Source organism: Canis lupus, chromosome 7 (genome assembly GCF_048164855.1).
Source record: "Canis lupus baileyi chromosome 7, mCanLup2.hap1, whole genome shotgun sequence".
Classification (NCBI taxonomy): domain Eukaryota; kingdom Metazoa; phylum Chordata; class Mammalia; order Carnivora; family Canidae; genus Canis; species Canis lupus.
In genome coordinates, this window is record NC_132844.1 from 60,199,459 (window position 1) to 60,210,837 (window position 11,379).

The window sequence follows — 11,379 nt, forward strand, 5'->3', positions numbered from 1 at the left end:
AGTGACCAACAGGGAGGGTCACTGGAATCCAGTGTCCCCTTGAGGCAGGGGAGAGTCAGGGCTGGAGAAGCAAGAGGTTGGGAGAGGCCTGCTGAGTGGCTCTCTGGTGTCTGGCAGGCGAAAAACCATAGGAGATAAGCCCCTGTGATAAGGGGCAATCAAGCCACCTCATTTAGTGGAGAGCCTGTCGGTGACAAGCCGAGCCCTGCACGGCTCAGGATGTGTGTGGTAGGGGAGTCGGGGAGTGGGCACCATTCAGGAGCTCTCAGCTGGAGGTCAGGGCTGGCGGGTAGGAGGTTTCCCAGGGCAGCCCCCAGCGCCTCCTGTCTCTGCCCAGGTGGAAACAGTCCCATTCCCTGACATGGGAGCATCTACAGTGGGACCTCATTAAGATGGAGACGGTGGGGATGGAATGTGTGTGTGTGTGTGAGTGTGTGTGTGTGTGGGGGGTGAGTGTGGGTGTGAGTCCTGGATTCCCCAGCAGCTTCTAGGCTCCTCCCTTGGTCACATCATATCGAGTGTGAGCTGACTGGCAGCAAGCAGGCACGTCCACTGAAGCTCATATGACCTGGAGGCCAGAGGGAGGCTATTCCAGGGAGTGAGAATGTGAGCCTCAGGGTGGTGGAGTTGGCTGTGGCCTTTTCATGACAGAAGAATCTCCTCTGGGGCTTGGGGGATGAGCTGGGGTTGCCTGTATGCATTTGCAGAAGCCAACATTGGGAAAACTTTTAGGTTCAGAAGGGGAAACTGAGGCTCATGGCAGGGAAAGTCTTGCCTAGGACCACCCAACCCGCACCGGAACTGCAGTCAGACTTCCACTCTGCTCCGTGTATGGGCATGGACGCCGTGGGCTGTGTTCTTCAGGTCCAGTGGCCGCAGTGGGGCCCTGGAAGGGGTCCCAAGCCCAGATCTGGCCCCTGATTGTGCACAGCCAAGGCGACCCACATGGGAAGGCCCCCAGACTTCCAGGCGACACTCACTCATCACTCCATTAGTTGCTCTCCAGCGAACAGTCCACAGACGGTTCTCATTCTGGCCTGGTGCTCCCCAAGGCCCAGCAAGAGCACCAAGGACAGGCTCAGCTTACGAGTCCCCAGGGACCTCTGAGCTCAGAGCAGTTGCAGACAGAGCACAGTACAGTCAGGCAAGCACTTAGCTCTGAGGAAATGCCAGGTAATGCCACAGAGATTGCATGCAGCTGGGCATGGCCCCTGCCCTGTCTTCCCTTCCAGAAGGGGGAGCAAAAGGCATGGGGACAGCCGGCTATGGGGAGGGGAGAAATGACATAAATCAAAATGCCTGAAATGAATATGGATAGGAGCATGCTTTATGCAAACATATGCAAATAGGCATGCAAATTGACCCCAGAGGATGGGGAAGTGGAGAGGATGTGTGCAAATCAGAGCTCCAGAAACTCTTGACATCGGGAGTCTGTTCCAGTGAACAAAACCCAGGGATCCCCAAATATATCCTCGCACAGAGCTTGGGTCTTCCTGCTCCCAACTGCGTCTCCATCCCCTCCATCTGCTCGGATCATGTGATCTGACCCCAGGTCACTCAGGGCTGTGGAGAGCACAGGATGGCCCAGACAGAGCCTGCCATAGGGCCCAGCCCCCTTGTACTTCCTCCAGGCTGCACTGCTCAATGCCCTCCAGCTCCCGCCTCGGAATGGCTGGGAGGGGTCCGTGGCTGCCCATCTCCTGTGACTGCAGTCTCCACGCCAAGTTTGGCCTGTCCCTGCCCCCTCCACCATGAGGTTGCCAAGACAGTGGTCTGCCCAGGAAAGATGACCTCCTCCATGGGCCCTCCTGTTGTTTCCAGCGATGCCCAGCACACAAAAGATGCTCAATAATGAATGAAGGGTGGAATAAATGAATGCACAAACACAAATTCAAATGCATGGTCACTTCCCTCTGGGGACCATTGTGCTCCCTTAGGATCTCTCACAGCTGCACGTGTATTGGAGCTGAAACATTTGTGTTCCTTCCTCATGTCCTCAAGCAGCCTGAGCTCACTATGGGCAGGAGTGTGTCCTGGTCATCATTCTGGTCCTGGCTTCTTCCGTGGAGGGCTCTCAAATGTTGACTGAATCGATGAATACACAACCCCATGATTTCTAAGGGTCTGCCTGTTTTCCTCTCCCCCTTGCCAGGCCTCGAGTGCCTGGAGGGTGAGGACAGGCTCACTTGTCTGTAGTACCCAATAGGTACTCACTACATGTGGGATGGATAGATGGGTGACTGGGGACCTCTGAGGGTCCTGACCTGCTGACAGGTCTCTTTCCTGTTCGATCCTGAGGGTCTGGACTCCTGGGCACATAAAGAATGAAGTACAGGGATGAGCAAGGAAATGAATAAGCGAGTGGATAAATGACTGAGTGCTGCCAGGCATCTGAACATACTGTTGCTGGCTGCCACTGTCACCAGCCCCAGCCAAGGTGGGTGAGCACACACGTGTGTCCTGCACTCAGATCCGAGCTCCTCTCTGTCTTCTCCCCAGGGCCTATGCCAGTCTACAGTCCTTTGCTCCCACTCCCACTCTCTTGATCCCCCATGGCTCTTCCTGTGCCCCCACCATCACCTCGTTACCCATCTAGCTGTTTAGCCTAGAGCCCCACAGCCTCTGGGTGGCTTTCTCTTTCCTTCTTTGAGGTTGCCAGGTCAAGGCAGCTTGGAAGCCAGCTAGACCTTCTGGGCTTGAGTCTGTCTGCCCTCTGCCATCTGCCAAAGGCAAGAGACTGAATCTTCTCCAGCCTCAGTGTTCACATCTGTAAAGTGGGGATGATATCAGCTGTTAAGAGGCTTACCCGAGGCTCCAAATTGACTCCTGAAATGGAGCCAACTGCTTGCTGAATTAAGTATTCCATCTGTGGCTCTTCCTTCACTCCCTGTGCCTGCCACTGCCTCTGTAGCCCCCTGTGGGGCTTCTGTCTGCCCAGGATAACCCCCTCCAATTCCCCCCCCACACACACTGCTTTCGAGAAGCAGGAGTAAAGGACTCACTTCTGTATGAAGGGGAGTCCTGGAGCTGGTTCGGGTAGAAAACCACCAGGAGTGGGGAAGGGACCATTAAACCAGAAAAGAGGCACTCTTATAGGCACCCTACCAGAGAAGCGGAACTGGAACCTCTGTGTGAAGCATTCCAAAGCAACAGCTAAAACTGAAGCAAGCTTGAGGTTAGGTACAAGAAGGGACTTCCCATAAGGCAGGTGGAGGGAGAAGTACATGGTCAGAGACAAAAGCCATGGCTTTCCTGCCTGAAGTTTAGGAGGACTTGAGGAAAAAGCAATTTGAATTTACCTTCTACCAAGCTATCAAAGTGTTTGCCTAATTCTTTATCTCATTTCATCCCCATCATGAGCCCTCAATACAGGGCAACAGCATACAGCAGGCCCCCCTCATCCGTGGTTTCGTCTTCAACGGTTTCAGTTACTCGCGGTCAACCTCGATCTGGAAGCAGATGATCCTCCTACTGGCACCGTCAGAATGTCGAAAGCAGCCTCACTCCTCGTCACGAAGCCTGTGTCATTGCCCTCGCCTCATCTCATCATGTGGGCCTTTCTCATCTTAACCACGACACAGGAAGAAGGTGAGTATAACTCAGTAAGATATTTTGAGAGAGAGAGAGACCACATTTACATAACTTTTATTCTAGCATGTTGTTATAATTGTCCTATTTTATTATTAGTTATTGTTGTTGACCTCTTACCGTGCCTAATTTATAACTTAATACTTTGTCACAGGTATGCATGCGTAGGAAAAGATATGGTGTGTATGTGTATATATATAGGGTTTGGTACTCTCCACGGTTTCAGGCAGCCACTGGGGGTCTTGGAACATATCCCCTGTGGATGACGGGGGCTACTGTGGTTTGTAAAAGAGGTGGGACAAGCATCATGATTCTCCTGTCATGCAGGGAGGGAAGAAGGTTCTGAGAGGTCACGGGACTAGCCCAAGGTTGACAGGCGGAGGGCCAGGCGACTGGGCTGAGATCTCTCTCATGAGTGAGCCCAGATCATTGGCTTTCCCTCCTCACCCTTTCCAGGGTGTTTTTTGAAGCTGAGGTTTACTGCTGATTTTTTTTTTTTTCTTAAGGAAATAACGGGAAGTGGAGGGAGGAGGAGGTTTTCCCAACACCTGGAGTACAGAGTGTGGCCTGAGTGTGTCCCTTTACATCTAGAGCTGGGCTGGGACCTGTGTGGAGGTCAGTGAGCAAGACTCCCTGTGAGGCAGGAAAGGGAACATCGGGGCAGGGAGGAGGGGTTGGGCCTCTGAGCTTCCATCAAAGGCAGACGCCTCTTTGACCCCATCTGGGCGGCCAGCCTTTCACCCGCCTGTGTGGCCAGACACCCCCATTCCCACCCCAGCCCGGCCCATCTCCGCCTTGCCCCAAACCTACAAACAATGCGTTGTTGACAATCCATGGGGGCTAAACACTCGATAACACGGTCCCCACCACGCCAGACATCCTAACGGTGGGCCAGGGGGCTCTGTGCTGGGCCGGGAAGATGCTTTGAATACATCATCCTGTCAACCGAGTTTATTATTCTTTTAGTCAAGATAAACTGCAGCCGCCATCGAGCGGCTGTATAAATTCCAGGCTCAGAAGTCAAGCAGGCCCCACTCCTTGTTAAACACTCACTCACACACACGCACACACACGCACATACACATAAATCCTGCTGAGAAAATACTACCCCCCTTAGCCCCACGGGGCTCTCGGGGGCTCAGTAGCCTCTGTCTCATGGGGTGGTCCTAGGAGCAGCTGCAGACGTCAGGGGACCTAAGGCTTGGGCCTACCCTTGGGCCACTTCCCTTGCCAGGCCTGAGGAGACTCAGCTTGGGGGGCTCAGGAAGGTCTCCCCACAGGAGCCAGTTGTCCTCCCATCAAGCCCAGCCTCTCGACTCCCGGACTTCTGTCTGTCCAAGGCCACAGCCCCATGTGGGTGGCCAGAGCACCCCTATGGCTGTGTCGGGAAGGGCAGAAATTTTAAGACTCTCAAGCTGACAGCCAGGCCCTCAAAGCAGATCCTGACAAGGCCTTCCAAAGCAGCCAGCATCTAGCCTGGGGGAAAGGGGACCCCAGGGACTATCTCTTCTCCCCACCCCACACACATAGAGGAAATGCTGAGGAATCCGTGTCCTTTCCACATGCTGGCCAGAGAGAGGGGTCTCTGCACCCAGAGTTACAAACCCAGGCCTGTCCTCCCAGGGCCCTTGGCTGATTACAACTCGAAGGGAGGGGCTCAGCAAACTCCATTTCAGTCTTGCTCTGTCTCACTTGGGGACTTCAAATTAAATCAAAACAAAGTAAAACCACACACCCAGTGCAGGGGCAATAATAAGGAGGCAGCCAGATGCAGCAGAAAGAACATGAGTTTCAGTGAGAGATCTAGGTTTGGGTCTCTCACCTTCAGGATGCTTCTCCATAAAATGGGGAGAGTCATTTCTATCATGCAGTGTAATTGTAAGGACTGGAGGCAAAGCATAGCACGTAGCAGATGCCTGCATGAATTTTCTCTATTTGCAACGCCCTCTTCCTATTTCTCAACCAGGCCAGGGAGGTAATAGTATTTATTATCCCATCCTACAGATGAAGAGGCTAAAACTCTAAGGAGAGCCCAAGGCATCTCAGGCAGGAAACTCATTTATTTCACTTCTAACTCTAAAGCCAGCAGATCACAAATTATTATTTGGCACCTGCTGGGTGCAGGGGACTGTGCTGGATTTTGAAGGAATGAAGAGAAGGACTTCAGCCTGAAGTTGTCCTCCTCTAGGGTTCGGGCTGTCAGGTCAGGGATCTGTCTGTTTGTCTGCCTGTCTTCTGCAGGGCATGTCTTCCCCTGTACAAGAGGACTCCAGCTCTAGCAGATGAAAGTTCTTGGTTTGAGGTCTGAGGATTGGTCTCACGGCCTCTGTAAGCTGCTTGATTCTGCACACATCTCTTGCTCTCTCTGCTCGGATGGAGGCACTCTTACTAGCCCAAGACAAGGAGGGAGAGAAAAATCGAAGATACCAGAAGCCCAGCTTACGTAGAAGCAAATTCCTGCCCCCATCAAATGGATGGCTGCCACCTGCTGTCCTGTCCCCAGCAACCAGTCCAATGTCACCCCAGACATTTAGGACATGCCACTTCCCCATCCCCAGCAAGGATGGCAAGCAGGCAGGGGAACTTGGCAAGCTGAAAGAGGCTGTGTGTCCAGCCCCATGTTCCTCTCCACCACCCCCCCCCCCCGCCCTGTTATCTGCTCGGCTCCGGGGTTGGGAACCCACACCAGGGATTTTGGCCCATTCCAGGGGACACTGCTTTGGGAAAAGGATCCAGCATGGATATCTGGAACTTGAAGCACCTGACCACATGCCTATGCTCTCCAGAGACTGGAGCTCAGGAAATCGGGTAAATTGTGCTTTAGAGGCTGCCGGGGGTGAGGTGAAGGGGATGGCCTGAACCCCACCCCCAATAAAGCTCCTCTGATCTGTTTTGTATCTTGGGCTCCACCTAAGACCGGACAACGTGGAGAATTCTACAGGTAAAAAGTGTGAGGAATTCGCTGATGGCGTTCAGCCCTCTCATTTCACAGATAAAGAGACTGAGGTTCAGAGAGGCTGTAGCCACTCAGATTAGAGACACGCTAAAGTCAGGCTCCAGGCCCGCGGCTTACTCTTCTGCTCCAGCCTGCCCACAGCCATTGCCCAACGGCTCACCAAAGCTAGGTTCATGAAGAACCACCTGGGCAGCTTGTTGAAACTAGGAACCTGGTGATCCGGGGACGCCTGAGTGACTCAGTCGTTCAGTGTCTGCCTTTGGCTTAGGTTGTGTTCCCGGGGTCCTCATGCAGGATGGAGTCCTGCATGAGGATCCCCTGCAGGGAGCCTGTTTCTCCCTCTGTCTATGTCTCTGCCTCTCTCTGTGTGTCTCTCATGAATAAATTTAAAATTTTAAAAAAAGGAACCTGGTGATCTGGATTCTTTCTGAGCTCCCTGGGTGATTCTCCTTCAGCCTCTCCACTGGGAACCAGTACTCTGCGCCATGAAGGATGCTCATAAATCATCAGGACACACCTAATGCCTGCTTTGTGACTTTGGGGATATTACTTTCCTTCTCTGAACCTCATCAGCTAAAGGGAATAACAATAATAACCCGTGCTCAGCATTGTCGTGATAATAAATTGAATTAACACACAACTGACACAATATCTCACCTCCTTCACTCTCCATTTCCCTCACTCTGCTCCAACTACAGCAGCCTCCTAGCTATTCCTTGAATACACCATGCCTGTTCCTGCCCCAGGGCCTTTGTACTTATTGTCCCCTCTGCCCAGCACTTTTGTCGCCCAGGTAGTCCCAAATTCCCTCTCTCAGCATCTTCTGGGCTTGCTCAAATGTCACCAGATCAAAGACCCCTGCTGATCAGCCCTTCTCCGGATTTATTTTTTACCACCTAGATTATGTTTTGTTTCTTACTTCTTGGCTTATTCTGTTTCTCCCACAATATGGTGAGCTTCCTCAGGACAAGGACTCAGTTTGCCTCATCTAATGCCATAGCATCCAGAACAGCATCTAGAAAATAGTGCCTGGCACTCAATAAATATGATTGATTGAATGTATGAAAATAAAATACTTGAAACTGTGCTGGGTACATCATAGGTGTCTGATAGATGAAGGTATTATTCTCATTCACATTTGCACCAACACTGGACATGGTAAAGACCAAATATGAGGCATGGCTCAGGCTCCCAAGGGTGGAAAAAGAGGGAAAGGATGCACTTAACAGGCTGAAGTAGGCTCATGTGATCTGTGTGACCTCAGGTAAGTGTGTCGATGTGTCTGCGTCCTAGTTTCCTATCTGATCAGATGGGGATGCTGTACTTGTTCTGTGTTTGGCATTTCTGGGAAGGGTTTCCGGGTGCTATGTCTCCGCTGATATTTTGGCTCTCATCTCAGAAGCAGACAGGAACCCAAGGACAGATGCCTGAGTGAGGTCACGACTTAGGGATCTAATGTCACCCTGACATGGGAGCAGAGTTGTCACCTGCCTTGGCGGTGCAGACACAAGGACGGTTGCCTCACCAACAGGAGGACGTGCTGGGAGCTCCTGACAGGTGGGAAGAGGCCTCCAGATGGCCCCCTCTCTGTCACCACCTCCTCACACCCAGCTTCTGTTGACTCAGGGAGCCAGGAGATCCTGCTGATAAGGTACAGGCCCTGCCGGGCTAAGCTGACAGGGTGACCTCCCACTGCTGCTGTCTACCCTGGGGGTCTGCCCACCCTGGGTCTGCCTACACTGGGGGACAGCTTCAAGAACATTTTTCTCCCTGGGTTCAGGGGCTTATGCGGAGCCTGGAGGTGCCTTCAGGGACTGAAGACTGGTCTGGTACTTCCCCCATTCCTGGCTCATAACATGTATTCAGATTACACAAATGAATAAATGAATGAATGATGAACAAATGAGCAAGGGTCTCAGACTTCACCCCCCAGGCCTGGGTCTCAGGCTACGTCTGCTTCTTCCCCACTGTGGGAAAAGCCAGCAGCTCAACAAGGACACTTCTGAGCACCAATTGTATGCTGGAAGGGTCCTGAGTGTGGAGCATCCACTTCCTCCCCATGGGAGCTCATGGCCTAGTGAGGATACAGCACAGAGGCTGCTTTTCAATACAACCAGCACTCGTGAAGATAGAGCTTTGTTCAGGTGGGGAAGCACAGAAGGGGCGTGTTGTGGAGGGTTTCTGGGAAGGGGTGACACAGATTTCCTAAAAACTGAATCTAAAGTGCTCAGTTGAGGGGATCCCTGGGTGGCTCAGCGGTTTAGTGCCTGCCTTCGGCCCAGGGCGTGATCCTGGAGACCCGGGATTGAGTCCCACGTCGGGCTCCCTGCATGGAGCTTGCTTCTCCCTCTGCCTGTGTCTCTGCCCCTCTCTCTCTGTGTGTCTATCATGAATAAATAAATAAAATCTTTAAAAAATAATAATTATTATTAAATTATTTTTTAAAAAAGACAAAGTGCTCAGTTGAGGGACCTGAGTGGCTCAGCGGTTGAGCGTCTGCCTTAGGCTCTGGTCGTGATCCTGAGGTCCTGGAATCGAGTCCCTCATCAGGCTCACCACGGGGAGCCTGCTTCTCCCTCTGCCTTGTCTCTGCCTCTCTCTCTGTGTCTCTCATAAATAAATAAATAAAATATAAATAAATAAATAAATAAATAAATAAATAAATAAATAAATAAATAAAACTAAAGTGTTCAGTTGAACCAGGGGAACGGTAACCTGGGCAGTGGGAACAGGTCATGCAAAGGAAGTAGCAGGAGAGGAGGGGAGGGTCCAGGCCTGGGATCTGGGGAGGGGTGACTTTGGTGGGTGTTAAGCAGAGCCAGTGTGCTAGGGTCACTAGTCTTAGCAAGGTCCTGTGGCCGCACAGTGGCAAAGGGAGTCGGGGGCTGAGACCAGAGTCCTTGGGCAACAGTCCAAGAGAGCGGTACCGGGGTCTGCAGAAAGGCAGTGCTCCCTGGGAGTCCATCCCAGCCTCCACTTACCTGTCGAGAGTCCCTATTCCTCTGTGTCAGTTCAGACTTGAGGAAACTGAGGCTCAGAGAGAAGATATGGAGGCCCAGAATGGCTGAGGGCCGCAGTTTAGGAGGTAGTGGTGATCTCTCTTCCACACTGGGAAGAAAACTCTCCTGGGGCCAGGCCTTGTTCAAAGAAAGTTTCCTATAAAGTAGTTGCCCCAACTCTGGTTTTCCTTTTGAGAGAGAGTGAGTTCACTGAACTCAAGGGCTGATCTATATACCCTTGTCCTTCCTCTGCAGAGATAATACAGTTAATGGGATTATTTCCTATGCCCAAGAACAGGGCTGCTAAGAAAATATTGTGAAGTGAGGGCTGTTTGCAGAGGCCAGATCGAAAGGCCAAATCTTTGCCACCAGGAGGAAGTAAAGGGTGTGCCTCCACAGGCTCCGGGACAACCGTGCCACCGGGACCTTGCTTTGCCCAAGCCTGTGCTCTGACTTCCCTCTGCCTCACTGGGCTCTGATTCACACAGATGGCCAGATTGCAGAGCTGCCAGTCCCATCTCCCTGGTCTCCAAGGTGTGGGTTGACTGGGAAAATTTCATCTTAGAATCGGAAAAGGTCCAAGCTGGACTTGAAAGATCGTCTGGGTTACCGCTCTTTTGTAAATGGGGACACTGAGTCCCCATTGACACGGAGGTTAGCTTGTTTCGGGTCACACGGACAGGCAAGGCCTGGTGGGGAAACTGAGGCACCAAGATGGGTGGTCACCTGGCCGGCTGATGGTTTGTAGTGGGAGAAAACAGGCTCAGAGAGGAGAAGTGGCTTGTCCAGGCTCCCACAGCCTGCTGGCGGAAAGCCTGGGATTGCTCCAGGTCCCTGACCCCTAAAACAGAGCTGGCTCTGTCACCAGCCCTGAGTTCCATCCCCGCCCCCCTTCTACTCATCCGCAGAGGGAAGCCTCAGGGGATCGTTGCCACCCCTCTCTGTTTGCTGTCTCAGTCATCCCTGACGGTGTCCCAAGCCCCCTGCTCAGCCCCTTTAGATCTTATCGACCCGGCCCCTCTGAGGGCTCCTCACCTGGACCATCCTCAAATAGCATCCGTGTGCACAGGTGCACGGGCGGGCGGCGTGCTGGGCATTCCAGCAGGGGGGAGACAATGGCTGGGTTAAGAGGGTCGTCTTCTTTTCGCACCTCCTGATTCCCCAAGTTTGTAAATCATTATCCTAGGCTACACAAAGCAGGCATTGAGCGGGCCTTGGCGCTGCCCCGTGACAGGGTAGGCAGAAGCTACTGGGGTCCCTGAGCAGCTGGGGGGTAGCTCCTGGTCCCCCACCGCCCCCCCTCCTGGGCACCAGGATTGGGTTACCCCTGTAATCCCTGCTCCTCCATCCTCCGTCTTTGCATCCGTTGTAATTTATAATCGAGGGGCATGATGCAACCTGCTAATTACATTGCTCGATTTTGAACACATCCCGGCTTCTGTGACTCAGGCGGCAGAGGGAGGAGGGAGCAGCCGGCTCTGCTTTGTGGCTTATCAGGGCTGGGTTATTCTGCTCACACCCGCTCACGCCTCCCGGCCCTCGGCCTTTGTTAACTAAGGCTTGCATCACCTCCTGCTTTCCATTTCTCCAGAATTTTTTTAACGGCCCTTTTTATGAGCCACTCCATCTTGTTAGCTAATGAATGATTGTGGGGCAGCGATGGGGATCACTTTGTGTCTCTATTAAATGTTACATGATTGCAATTATGAGTTAACAAGGGACAGCTAGTAAAAAAAAAAAAAAAAATCATCTATTCTGCAGCCTGGGGCAGACCTGGGACTCTGCCTGATTCCCAGGCTGAACAATTCCACGCCCTGGGGACCACAGGCTGGACCA

The 11,379-nt window shown here is 52.5% G+C and overlaps 2 long non-coding RNA genes across 3 annotated transcripts; one reads left to right on the forward strand and one right to left on the reverse strand.

The window, feature by feature from the left end:
* The first annotated feature begins 3,051 nt into the window (after positions 1 to 3,051).
* LOC140636968 (uncharacterized) lies at positions 3,052 to 8,931 on the forward strand. 2 transcript variants are annotated; one of them, XR_012034221.1, is made up of 4 exons: positions 3,052 to 3,588; positions 5,830 to 5,916; positions 6,297 to 6,396; positions 6,504 to 8,931. It is a non-coding gene; the product is annotated as an uncharacterized lncRNA (long non-coding RNA). The 2 variants fall into 2 exon arrangements; XR_012034220.1 differs by lacking the exon at positions 5,830 to 5,916.
* LOC140636967 (uncharacterized) lies at positions 5,629 to 10,897 on the reverse strand. Its single transcript, XR_012034219.1, has 2 exons — positions 10,579 to 10,897; positions 5,629 to 5,976 (listed from the first exon to the last, which is right to left on the reverse strand). It is a non-coding gene; the product is annotated as an uncharacterized lncRNA (long non-coding RNA).
* Positions 10,898 to 11,379: the final 482 nt, after the last annotated feature.